The sequence below is a fragment of the Malaclemys terrapin genome, chromosome 8, assembly GCF_027887155.1.
Source record: "Malaclemys terrapin pileata isolate rMalTer1 chromosome 8, rMalTer1.hap1, whole genome shotgun sequence".
NCBI classification, from domain to species: domain Eukaryota; kingdom Metazoa; phylum Chordata; order Testudines; family Emydidae; genus Malaclemys; species Malaclemys terrapin.
This window is the reverse complement of record NC_071512.1, coordinates 88136673-88150904: the sequence shown is the minus strand read 5'-3', so window position 1 is coordinate 88150904 and position 14232 is coordinate 88136673. Positions and strand designations below refer to the sequence as shown.

Below are 14232 nucleotides of genomic sequence, written 5' to 3'. Positions count from 1 at the left end.
TTTCCTGGCAGGGACCATGAAAAACCTGTGGGAAGCTCATGGGGTGAATCACTTGGTTGCAACCCCTTACCACCATCAAACCAATGGCCTGGTGGAGAGGTATAATGGAACTTCGGGGGCCATAATATGTAAATTCGTAAATGAACACTCCAATGATTGGGACCTAGTGTTGCAGCAGTTGCTTTTTGCCTACAGGGCTGTACCACATCCCAGTTTAGGGTTTTCACCATTTGAACTTGTGTATGGCCGCGAGGTTAAGGGGCCATTGCAGTTGGTGAAGCAGCAATGGGAGGGGTTTACGCCTTCTCCAGAAACTAACATTCTAGACTTTGTAAGCAACCTACAAAGCACCCTCCAACATTCTTTAGCCCTTGCTAAAGAAAACCTAAAGGATGCTCAGGAAGAGCAAAAGGCCTGGCATAATAAACATTCCAGAAAACGGTCTTTCAAAGTAGGAGACCAAGTCATGGTCTTAAAGGTACTCCAGGCCCATAAAATGGAAGCGTCATGGAAAGGACCATTCACGGTCCAGGAGCGCTTAGGAGCTGTTAACTATCTCATAGCCTCCCCTATGGTAACCTCCCTAAGATATACCATGTTCATTCTCTTAAACCCTTTTATTCCAGAGAGTTAAAGGTTTCCCAGTTTACAGCCCAGGGAACAAAGGACGTGGAGTGGCATGAAGGTGTCTACTACAAAGGAAAAAGTAACGGTGGCGTGGAAGAGGTAAACCTCTCCACGACCCTCGGGCGTCTGCAGCGACAGCAGATCAAGGGCTAATGCACTCTCCCATGAAAGTTTCCCAGAATTAACTGGACATCATTCTTAAAATGTGAAAAATCTTGTAGTTTTACCTAAGTAGTAGTATATGTAAAGGTGCATGTGTTTTATTAATCTGTTTATTCTAAAGTTTAGAAAGAAATCACAGCCAGTGAGGTCCAAAACTGTCTGAAATTTGGGGGGCGTGTCATAAACAGATAGTTAAGGGTTAATGCCTCTTTTACCTGTAAAGGGTTAAAAAGTTCACCTAGCCTAGCTGACACCTGACCAAAGGAACCAATGGGAGGACAAGGTGGTTCAAAAGGAAGAAGGGAAGTTCCGTTTGTCTGGGTCAGTTTCACTTTTGACCGGAGTGGGAAAGCGCCAGAATTCAGCCTCTTATTAAGTAGTGAGTATTAGTGAAGAAAATAAATAGGTTTATGTTTATTTCTTTGTAACTTGTCTTGTGCAATTAGAGGAATAATCAAATTGGGTATTTGGGTATTTTTTGTGTAACTAAGTTTTTGCCCTAGGGAACATCCTCTGTGTTTGGAATCTGTTGTCTGTGAGAGTAGCTGGTATGTTAATCTCTCCCAGAGAGATTTTACCTTTCTTTTCTTTAATTAAAAGCCTTTTTTTATACCTGATTAATTTTTCCTTGTTTTTTAGATCCAAGGGGGTTGGATCTGGATCCACCAGGAGTTGGTGGGAGAAAGGAGGGGGGATGGTTAATTTCTCCTTGTTTTAAAATCCAAGGGGTTTGGATCTGTGTTCACCAGAAAATTGGTGAAGTCTCTCAAGGCTACCCAGGGAAGGAAATTAGTGCTTGGGAGTGTGGCAGACAGACCAGATCTAAGCTTTTAATTGAGCTTAGAGCTTCTCATGCAGGTCCCCCACATCTGTACCCTAAAGTTCAGAGTGGGGAAGGAACCTTGACAACAGGCAACCACAAGAACAGTATGGCTACGTCCACACTTGGAGCTACGGGTGTGATTCCCAGCTTGAATAGACATACTCATGCTAGCACTCACAGAGCTAGTGCGCCAAAAATAGTAGTGTGGCCATGGTAGCCAGGGCAACGGCAAGTGGTGGAATGGGCTAGTCACATACCAACCTGCCCAGACCTTGTGGGTACATATTTGGGGCAGCTAGTCCATACCATCACTCACTGCTGCCCGTGCTATCAGACGTATACTACTACTTTTAACTGAGAGCTTGATGAGAGGTAGCGTGAGTATGTCTACTCAAGCTGGTGTAACCCTTCTGCCCATCTGAGTTGGCAGCAACAAGGGCCAGGTTCAGTATCTAGGGGTTCCATTTCAATAACACAATGCAAAAGCCTCTCAAGCCCCCACCCAGTGACCTGGGACAATTTCATACCACCCCTCTAAGAGGAAATACTTCCCCTCTTGCAAGCATGGAGTCTGAGTGTGGCAAAATCCTTTTAATAAAGGAGGGAAACAATGTGGCATTATGTTGGGAAAACACCACAAACAGGATTCATAACACAAACCATGAGCAAAAGACCCACCCCCAAGTAAGTTTGGCAGTATCCTTTTCCCCTCAGGGTCTTAAGTCCAACAACCCCCAAATCACCCAAAAGTCCAACAACCCAAAAGTCTCTGTCCCTGATCAGTGGAGCCCCAGAGTTCAAAAGTTTATCTGCAGAGTTTTACCCCCCCCCCCCCAGCCTGGGTGAAAGGGCATGCAGGGTGTTCAGGGGCACCTTACGTGGTCCAAGGCCAACTGCTCCACCTCTCTGTGGGGTTCTGCAGCTCTTTAGTGATTTCAGCTTGTAGTAGGGGAACCCCAGTGCTTGTGCACCATTGGCCAAAAGTGAATTCAGCACAGCAGTCTGTAACTAGACTCTTAATAGAATCAAAATTAGCTCTGCTATTTAACAGTGGAGAGAGGAGATGGTGCAATTGGTGTTCCAGACCCTCAAACAGCACCCGTCCTACCAGGTACAAATACCTGTCCCCAGCATCTCTCAATTTACTGGGTTTTGGAACCCATGTCCCTTGTCTAATGAGTGCTACTTAGTTGATGGTGAGACCTTCTGTCATTAAACAGTTTCATTGTCCTTGATTCACATAATCAGGGTAACAACACTTTATTCCTCCTGCCCCAATAACAGAGAAACTGGGGATCCCACAGCAGCCAAAGTGACCATTTTGGGCTGCTGTGGGCTCATGCTAGGCGGGGTAGGTGTGCCTATGCAAACAAGCTCAGCTCCAGAAGTTTTTTTCCACACTCGCCACAATTCACCACCAGATGTCAGGGTAGAGCTCATCCTGACTCTGCTTACACTGGGAATCACACCCTCCGCTCCATGTGTAGATGTAGACTTTTCCACTGCCTTTAAGGGAATCACTTCCATAATGCTCCATCTCCTACCTCATGCCAGGCAATGAAGTAAAAGAATGGACTCAAGAATTGCACTCTAAGTCCTTAGCAGAATTATATGTTACATGTAAGCCACAACATTGGCCTTCTCTATAGTTCTTTTAGATTTTGAGTTCTCTATATCAGTGGTTCTCAAACTAGGGCTGCCGCTTGTTCAGGGAAAGCCCCTGGTGGGCCGGGCTGGTTTGTTTACCTGCCGCATCCGCAGGTTCGGCTGATCGCGGATCCACTGGCCATGGTTCGCCGCTCCAGGCCAATGGGGGCTGCATGAAGGGCGGCCAGCACGTCCCGCAGCCCGCACCGCTTCCTGCAGCCCCCATTAGCTTGGAGCAGCGAACCGCGGCCAGTGGGAGCCGCGATTGGCTGAACCTGTGGATACGGCAGGTAAACAAACTGGCCCGGCCCTCCAGGGGCTTTCCCTGAACAAACCGCGGCCCTAGTTTGAGAACCACTGGTCTAAGTAATAGCAAGGCAGAGTAGAAAGAGATTGAGTATGCTTAGGAAATTGTCACATACCAAGACTAGAAACATGCTTCCTGGATGCCTATGTCTTAAATATTTTGTTGCTGAATGTCTGTGGATCCCCTTCCTCCCCACTCCAAGTACAGTAGTATGGAAAACTTCAAACAAATGGCTTGGTTTATAAGCCTCAGCTACAAATCAGAGCAGCTCAGTGTGTAATGATCGCCCGCAACAGGTGGCCCCCAACGGAGTCTTTAAAAAACATTTTTAGGAAAGTTAAAAACAAATACTCTTTAAAATAATTGCTCAGCTGTGCTTTTCAGCAAACACAGAGCACAGCAGTTTAAACACAGCTTCTTGGTACTCGTGCTTTTAAATTACCCACATTACTTACTCAGGTGCTTCACTTTGCCTGGCACTAAAAAATGACTGGTAGGTCAATGCATGGCCCCAGAACAACACAATTAGTGAAATACACTTCTCTCTCCAGGAGTCAAGCCAAGCTAATCAATGATTAGCTTCACCGTTTCATACTGTTACATCAAAAATAAAAATGAGAGATTTCAAAGAGCCAAAAGAAAGAAGAAAAAATTCCTAGGCTTTGGGAGAGGAGGTGACTTTTCTCAGCTTGAGGCTTTTTTAACTTTCAGTAAGATCACCCTGAGTCTTCTGCGTGGGGGCACTGAAAACATGGAGACAGTAGAAACCTGTACAAGATACAACCCTTATTAGCCCACTGCTGCACTTGTAAATTTCTCTCTTGGGCCTAAAGGCTTTTTTTTAGTAACATCTGTTCAACTATATGAAGAAGTCTTGGAAATAGTTTGGCTTTATTAAGGTTCTATGGCCTTCCAGAAATATGCAGGAAAATGGAACTTCTAAGACACATTCAGTACAATTTTCAAAAGTGACTCCGTGATTTAGGAGCTTAAGTCCCATTTTGAAAAGAGACTTAGGCACTTAGAAGTGGTATCTCAGATACTGGCTCTTGGCAAGACCTGACTTCTTAATGACAATTCCTTCAAAATATAATGAACAATACAGTGGATAAACAGAGATAGAATGTGTCTCTTAGATCTGGGTACAGAGGACACCTGTTCTATGTGGATCTGCTCCTGGCTGCACTGTAGGGGGATGTCAGCTTTCCATCATGCACACTCTGCCTCCCCATCCTGCAGAGGGAGCCTCATAGATCTGGGATATGCTCATGGGACAGTAATGGTGGGGTTCTATATACTGTCCCCTCCACCATGCCAGAAAGCTAACTCAGCCTGAAGCTGCTTTACCTTCTGCATGGAGACTCCTCCCCATTGTGGAACCCTCTCCTTCAAAAGAGGTTCTGGGGAAGGCTGTGGGCAGAGGCATCAATGTCAGCACAGCTCTAATGGAGCCACACAGCCAGAAAGCTAAAGGGGAGGAAGGCCCGGTACTCAGCAACTGGATGGAGGCCGAGGGCCTCTGTACAAATGGCTCTGTGCCTTCTGAGATCCAAGATCCTAGGGACTGAACACTCTGTTCACTCTGCAGTGGAGGGAAGATGGGAAGGGAGATTTGATTGTGGGAAATCTCGCTGTGAGAACCTTCCCTGGGCTTTACTTCCTCTTCCAGGCATTTTTCCACAGGCAAGGGTGATCTGACCTACCAGTGTTCTCCCTCTTGATCTTCCAGAAAAGCAAAAGCATGAACTTTAAACTCCTTCACCTCCCTGTGCTTGTGACTGATAGGGGACACATTACACTATAGAGGCAATGATCTCAGTCCCTGAACTCTTAATACCCACAATGAAGGGGCCATCTCATTTTAATTGAAGTGAAGCAAATATACTTGTCACACTAATTCCAAAGTACTTCACTCCATCTCCTGCAAGATGTATTTAACTAACTTATAACTTTCACACTAGGCTGACACAAGTCACAATCACTGTGTGCTGCTGTCCCATATTTAATCAGTCACTGTAATCTTTCAATTGTGACTCAAAAATGCAGAAACTGAATAATTTAGAGGGGATCAATTTTCATCCACTACATTTATTAAGACCAGGAATTACACTGTTTAAATAAAATAATCTCTTGAGACAGAGAAAGGACCCTAATAATATTTGATATAAATGATGCCATTTCCAAATAATCTGTTAAAGTTTATGTTTTAAACCCATAGCTGTTACTGAAAATGAGCAAATGTATTTTACTTTTTGGTAACTCCTGTGTCCTAATATTTGGTTTCCATGATTAAAAGATATAAAGCTTCGAGCAGTCACCTACTTTAGATAAGCAAAAAGCTTCATGATTGTGCATATAATACTGATGAAATGAAACCATATTCTCCCATGATTTGCTGTATTATTAATAGTGCTGCTGAGCTCATTATATCAAATTTAAAGACAGATCTAGCAACAAGACATATGAAGGATGATCTGAGTTGAGGGCCTACAGCAAATTGCTTGAATCTTGATATAATTACTCCTGAACATACAGAGTTACAAGCTTTTCACATTTGGCAAGGAATTTATGAAAATTAGCTTGATCACTGTCAGAAGATTTTGTGAAAAAATAATTTTTAGGTGTTTGCAGTTACATGTGCTCATCAAATTATGTATGTAATGCTGAATGAGTTGGCTAATGATTCAATTCCCATTTCGACAACTATGTTGCTTATCTGTGTTTTAACTTTTTTGATATCCAGTATCTCAGTTTTGCATCAAAATAAGTGGAGTGTTAAATCTTCAGTGTGGTTCTATGTCACACAAAATAATGCAGCATGATTTACTGTTCATGTAAGAGGTGGGTTGTAACGGCCCCAATACAAGAGACGCATATCACAGACAGAACAATGGATGTTCAGTAAATTATAGCAGTGCTGGTAACTTGGAGCACCTTTGTGTGAGGCAGCATTATGTACAATGTTATGTCACTGCATATGGAAGAGAGCAAATAGATTTACCCATGCTGGAAAAGTAATTAGAGTGCTGGGGCAGGGGGGAAACAGCCCAACAACCCACACCACACTGGAATTTGAGAATTGGTTAGCTGAAGAGCAGATCAATGATTATTTATGCCTAAAGTTCAAATACATTTTAAAGCAGCAATTGAACTTTTTAACCTTCACCAAATGCTTTGCGTGGCTGCAAATTGTGAGCCAGAAGATAAATTCCCACATTTTAACAGGCATTTGAGTCATAATCACTCTCGGACCCAATATATAACAGAATATTGATCTTAATGAATGAGACAATTATACTTTGATTATGACACTACAGTGTGCATCATCATTTTTATCTATCATGACCCTCTCCTAAAAAGCTTTGTTTGCTTATGAGGTGCTGTATTTTTGTCTGGGCTAATTTTTGAAAATAATTGATAAACTAGCATAGACTGGAGAAGCATTAAGATTGCCTGTTTTATAATCTGGTAGGCTGGAATAATAAGTAGCTGACACATTGTAGAACTGAATTACAGGCTTCAGTGATCACAAGGGAGTGCTATTCAGTTAAAAGGAGAGGTTCTTTTTAATATTTCTAATGCATTGTATCACACTGGGAAGTTCACAGATGACACCTCTGTCCATCTTCCCTGTAACCCCCTTTCCTCCTGGATACTCTTGCAGTCTCACAGTCTAATAGTCACTCTTGATAGGCTGGAAAACCTAGGTGCTGCAAGTGTGCCAGAGGCTGTGCTCCTATTCCCACCTCCACCCCATACCCTTGATTTAAGCATTAGCAATTACTCCCATCATTCTGGTCACTGTCTAGTCTCAAGGCAGCTTTGGGCTTTATATTAGAGTTAGTACTTCTTTTTTGCCTTGATGGTCCCTCACATCTATTAAATATGCTGTGATAGCCCTCAAGCTAGCTTTTACTCAACCCGGTTCCAGCTAAAAGTTTCAGGAGCTCCAGCGATTCAGGTCCTGATTCAGCAAAGAACTTCAGTACCTGCTTAAGTTCTATTGAAATCAAATGGGAATTAAATGCATAGTTAAAGGTAATCATATACTTAAGTATTTTGCTGAACAGGGATATTTAAAGTTAAGCATGTGCTTAAATTCTTGGCTGAACTGGGGCCATATGCCAGAGCTTACTGTCCATTAACCATGTGGAATGCACAACTCACTCAATCTCTCCGGTGTATCATTGCCCAGGTTGCTGATGACTCCTTACCCCACTCCCCAAAATTGACCATTACCCCACTCCCCATTGACCATTGTGTGAAGTTTGCTATAGTCTTGTTGCTAAACAGCAACAAATACATTACACCATTACTGACCTGAGCACCAGGTGCCTCATATTTCCTTTATCTACCAATAGTAAGACACCCATCCCCATGCCACTGACTATAATCAGCTTCTATCACAATGCGATCAGTCTCATTTAATCAATGAGGAAAGTAACTTTTCACCAGTTCTGACTTTGCCACTTAGATCCAACCCTCAACCACCACTTTATTTCTCCCAAATGTTTCCCTTTCCGTTGGGAAAAAAACCAAATCTTCCTATGTATCTTTTTCACTTTCTAAATGCTACCCTATCTACAACCTCCCTTTCATTAGAAAAGTTCTGACTATTGTATTATCCTCTTAGCCCTATGACCACCTCGTCAAACTTTTCCTCCTTGATCACTTTTATTTAGAGTTAGCTAAAATATTGTTGGGAAATTGACTATTCTTAAAAAAAATGTTTGCTTGTTTTTCTGGAAACTGAAAATATTTGCAAATTCAGGTCAAATTCAATAAATATTTTAGCTACCCCTCAAAAAAACGCAACCTGCAATATTTTAAATTTTTTAACTTTTTTTAATAATTGACACTTCAAAACGATTGGTTAAAAATGAAATTTTGTTTAGACAACGTCAATTCAGTTTGACACTTGAAATGTTTTCTTTGACCTGAATGATGCTTGTTTGTCCTTTTTGTGAGGAAAAAAAACAAAAAAAAAGTATTTCAGGTTGAAACAAACCTTTTTTTTTCAGATTTTTTTTTCCATTTGGCCAGCAAACTGAAAAATCAATTATTCCCTCACTTGTACTTTTAATATGGCCCTTGGCCTTTTCACAGTGCTGAGGTTACCCATTTCCCAGCAGTAATGACTATTTGTTTCTTCTGTTCAGAGATTTTTTCTCTCTCTCTCTCCTCATTCTACTTAATAATCTCAGTGCAACTTTCCTTATTGTGTGCCTCAAGCAAAAATCTAATTTTTCCACCATTCTCTTGTTTTGCCTTTTTCTCTAAGCCATTTCTTTTAGTTTATTATTTACAACTCCCTCCCTCTGAGGTCTGGGGCCAAATTCATCCTTGATGTAACTTCATTAAATCAAGTCAGACCTCAGTTACACCGGTGTAAACCCAGAGCAATGCTATTCACCAGAATCCATTCCATTTAACATGCCCTTTCTATCTAACTTAAGATTAACACTTTATGCAAAGCCTTTTATGATATTTAATGTGAAGGAAATTACATACAAATAAATTGCATTGTATGCTGAAAAATCATTTCACATTGCTTCAATGTCTATATTATGTAAAGTAGCATGATATAAAATGTACAATTTACAATTTCTCGGAAGAAAGGGAGATATGTAAACAATGAGGTACCAGCAAATGCAGAGATTTCCCATGACAGTGCGGATTGATTTCTGTGATGAACTCACACTCTTGCTATTTAAATTCTTCAGGTGATAAAACCCAGGGGAGGTGCACCTGTCTGTGGGTTCACAGAAAACAAAACAGACAACAATTCAAAGTCTTTCAGTTTTAATGTCAAGTGTGTTCTCAATTAAACAGGATCATCTCACCATCACCATACAAACCTCCATTTTACTGCTACTTTTCCAACAAGCTAGATTTTTATTTTCAATAAACTGAGGTTAAGGGACTAGCCCAAGGGCATAGAAGAAATCAGTGGTGAAGCCAGGACTAGAAAGCCGGGGTTCTTCACCTCTGCCCTGAATGCATGTCTTTAGGGGCTGCTTGCAGATCCACAGGTATGTAGTTAATAACAGCTAAAACATTAGATGTGCTGCCAAAGAGATACACAACATGTTACACATGCTGTTGCTTCATTTCAAAATACTGGAAAACAACCATTTGATCTTGTTTAATAGGGAACACTTTGGGAAATTGTGTCAAAGCACAAGAAATGGCTTAATGGTCGCTACCAATCATATTGCTGTTCAGGTTCTGAAATGTACCAGTTGACACAAAACAGAATATTGTAGACAGTTTGATTTCAACTGATGGCCATCATTAAAAACCAAAACAAACCAACCACAATGTTATACAGCCATGGTCCAAAGCATTGAGGTTTACAATGGTGGTACCCTAGTATTTGAGCTATCAGTTATCATACTTTTAACAAATATAAGCTAGGGAATGATTTCTCTTTTGACTTTTCATGATTTCACAAAGCTTTTCACAAAGACACATGAATGTAGCCTATTAAAAATAGAATCCTCTCAGACATTATTCATCTCAGAGCCCTTGAAAAGACTATCTTGTATTATACGTTCACTGTAAAGGATAATTTATGGGCTTCATCTTTGATGGACAGCTATCAGTCTGCCTTTTCACTCTCTTCTGCAAATGCATAGATTGATTTGTACTGTAAGGAAAGCTGCAATTGCCAAAGCAAGTCACTGGACTTGGGCTGCAAATGAAAAATGCACATAATCTACAATAATTAAGCAAAAAGTAATTGATAGACAGTTGTACAACAAATGTTAACTACAAAGCTATTGAGGCTAGATAGCACCATAGGTCACTACAATAGCTTTTGCATCTCCAGAGACTTAGGTTCAAATCCTTATTTAGGTTACAAATAAAAATGAGTTTGGCAGCCTTGTCCTACTTCCCATTTGGCCACATTGAAAAAAAAATCCAACAACACAGAGTTGGGTACAATTCAATACAATTGGCAGCATCTGCTCAAGAGAGACCCAGGACATGGATAGCAGGAGTGTTACTGCTCTGTTATACAGAGGTGCGTGGGAAGCTTTCCTGGCTTTTGCCCACAATATGCCTGGCTGAAACTAGAGCCCAGTTTTTGAGCACTAAATTCACCCATATTTTAAATCTTGAAAAACAAGAAGTGTCGCCTGAAAAATGCTCTTTAAAAGCAATCAAATCCAAAGCAAGGAAAATAAGAGCCATACTGCATCATGATATGTGTCAAAGGCCCTGCATGCAGGCATCAGTACACAGTATATTGTTTTGTGTGGGTGTATGAAAACTTGTGAAGAGACTAATGTGCAATGATTAGAGAGGTGTCACAGCTTGAGGAGACCTTGTGTCATATGAGGGGCTTGTTAACTGGATGCGGAAACTCTGTATTCACACAAACATATGGAAAAGGGGAATTTAAGGGGATGTGTCAGACTAGGTTACCAACCAAAAAGGACGGGAGAAAGTTTATTATATACAGACACCAGCTTACAGGGAAAAAGAATGACTTAGCATGTGGATTAGGGACACGCTGAGCTGGGTGAGAAAGGAAGGTAATTAACATGATCCAGGAATGCAGTCAACATAGGTGTACAAGTATTGTAAACTGAGTTGAGTAGCCAGGAATACTCATCAGAAAAATAGCATCTGGTGCCTCTTTTAAACTTTCTAGTGAGACTTTTATGGAAGTTTTGTGAGGACATTGGATGGCAGGTTAGAGGGCTGTACATGGGGTGATGAGAGTTAACTATATTCCAGTAGGGAGTGAAAAGGATCTGTCTCTTTCGTCTACACTCAGAGAGAGCCAGTGAGAGCTAATTCTGAAAACTTCTCTTTTAGACAAAATCTAATATGACATGCTTACACTCACCTCTCCAGTTTTCTTTATTTTTTGCAGTACACCTCTACCTCGATATAATGCAACCCGATATAAGACAAATTTGGATATAACGCGGTAAAGCAGTACTCCGGGGGGGTGGGGGGGAGGGGAGGAGGGCTGTGCACTTCGATGGATCAAAGCAAGTTCAATATAATGCAGTTTCACCTATAACACGGTAAGATTTTTTGGCTCCTGAGGACAGCGTTATATCGAGGTAGAGGTGTATATGAAAGTTTGCCTATGTAAATATCTCTTAAATATTGAATAGTGTCATTTAAAAACTAGGCCATTCAATTGAAGCTTAAATATTCTCCATCTAGAGAGACTCTCTGTGTGTGTGTGTGTGTGTGTGTGTGTGTGTGTAAAAATGTAAAGACCAGTCACTGGGATATGAAAGGCCTGAACGGATCAATAAGTGTGCTTGGAGATCTAGGGTACTGTATATGTACATGCTTTGATGTAGAAGTTACATATAGAAAAGCTAGATGATAAGGTTGTGAGAAGTTTGTTGTCTACTGTGGAGTGAAAAATGTTTCATAAAACAAGCACAAAGAATTTCATGGTTTGAACCTTTAGCTGTCACCTGGCAGCTTGAGCTATCCTGGAGTTTGGAAAGTAGTTACTGTGGAAATTTAGTCGGTGCACTTTGTAACATTGTGCAGTGTACTATCCATCAATGGATCATATACAAATTTTTACTAGAGCTGTACCTGAAAATCTTTTAGTTAATCTGCTCCTTATGGTAGTTGGGGACCCAAAGGCCCCAAACAGAATGGGGCTCCATTGTGCTAGACACAACAACTAAGAAGCAACACACACACACGTAGAAACTCAAATCCTGTCCCCGTGTAACTCACGAAACCATGATAAACAATCGATGCGTGTGATATGCCAACTATGGGCAACCTATACTTCCCAAAAGCAATATTCCCCTCCAACTATATTCAATTATTTTGTTCCTGTAACTTGGAACATAAAGTCCTTGGGCAGGAGACTGTGGCTGGGATTTTCAAAGCACCCTAAGGGGCTTAATGTACCCAAACATCACCAAAATTCTCCGTGATGTGTCCTTTGAAAATGCCAGCCTGTCTCTTTTTAATTACCGTACAGCAACATGCACAAATATAGTGCTACATAAATTATGTCATAGTCAGAACTCCATTATGTGACATGTGTGAATTAATTAGTTGCTGGGGATGCTTCTTCTGGAATAAACCACCAGATATGACTGTTAAGGTTCAATGATTACAGAATATGGATTTCATGAGAAATATGATCATACATGTTATGGGGCCTACTTCTACCAGAGACCTAGGCACAGGACTCTTGCAGATTCCAAATGGAGCACTGCTCCATGAGGGAAGTGAAGCCAGAGTTTAGCTCATTGTGTTTTACAGTGTGACAAGTACCACAACGTTGGAAGAGTAGTTACCATTAATAAACAGTTATTCCTTCAGACATGATATCTGATCCCCATTATGGGGCTCTAATTTTTTAATCATGATTTATAGATGCTACATAATAGATTTTGGACTAGATAATGGACTAGATTTTCAAAGTCCCATATAATGGTTTTACAGCAAAATGTCTGTACACCCATTGTACACTGATCTCCCAGTCACATGCACATGACCATCCACCCCATTTACTCTGTAGAAACCTTTTCCTATGTAGTCTGAGTGGGGAAATCTGCTCTCCATTTCCACAGGCAATAGGAGGGGGAGCTAAGATCATCTTATCCCCTTCAAGGATGGTCATTGGAGTGACATGTTCTTTTCCTCCACATGGAAGACAGGTGCTGAGAGTTCTGATTTTCTATCTCCTCTTCTTGAACATGAAGGAAAGATACCCCTATCATCCCCTTGGCCCTTTCCCTATTTGCTTGAAACTGGGGCACGGCCCAATGGGAGAGAGGAAGACAGATATTCGGTGCTAAAAGGAGTCAGTCCCATGCCCTTTGCTTTTGTTTTAATTGAATGGCAACCAGCAGCCGTAAAAAGCATAATTTAGTCAGCTCAGCAGATGTCCCAGACACCATGCTAATACTAGGCCCAGGACAACATTCACACTTGCCCCCGTGATGGTGGCCCTGCTTGTAGTGGTAGTATTGAGCTTTGTACTTTTGCCTTAAGATATCTGGCCTTCACTAGACTTACATGACTAAGCTTTGATCTGTGACGAAAGCATCAAACATCTCTCTCTGTTGCTTTGTTCTACCGCTGAAGACACAGCTTTGCATATGTCTCATTCTTTTACGGTGAGCAGCATACATCAAATATTTGCAAAAATCACCTCCATTTTAGTATGTTTTCTCCCTGCTTCTCCTTACAGAGAAGCTGAAAAATGTATGTAAATGTATTCAAGCTATCAATTGCTGGTGACCTTGCAGTTGTGAGAAGCAATGCGATTTTTCATTTGTCAGGCATTTCAGCTGCACTAACTGCCGTGGTGAGATAGAGCTGAAATATCTGCTTAAAAGTTCCCCAATTACAGTCCATATGTCCAACCATTTGCAATGGAAATGGAAGCTTAATTTCATCCATCATAACATAAATGTCTTTCTTCTTGTGCTGTGCTTTTGTGGCTGCTTTTTCAAATTTGCTTTGAATTACCGTGAGCACTTAGTACCATGTAAAGATTAGCAATCGCTTAGAGCAGTCATGTCAGCAAAGGAAATTGGAAGAACCTTTGTTTGACCTTTATTCATCATAGAGAGACCCATTCTTGCTCCCACTGAAGTCAATGGCAAATCTCCCATTGACCTCAACGGGAGTAGAGTCCAGGTTTGTAACCAAAATG

General features: G+C 41.3%; 1 long non-coding RNA gene across 1 annotated transcript in view; it reads left to right on the top strand.

Moving 5' to 3' along the window:
• Positions 1–1100: 1100 nt before the first annotated feature.
• The window catches only part of LOC128842337 (uncharacterized), a 31478-nt gene continuing 18346 nt past the window's right edge, over positions 1101–14232 (top strand). The window contains exon 1 of the long non-coding RNA XR_008445967.1: positions 1101–1168. This is a non-coding gene — a long non-coding RNA (uncharacterized LOC128842337). The remainder of the gene's footprint in view (positions 1169–14232) is intronic.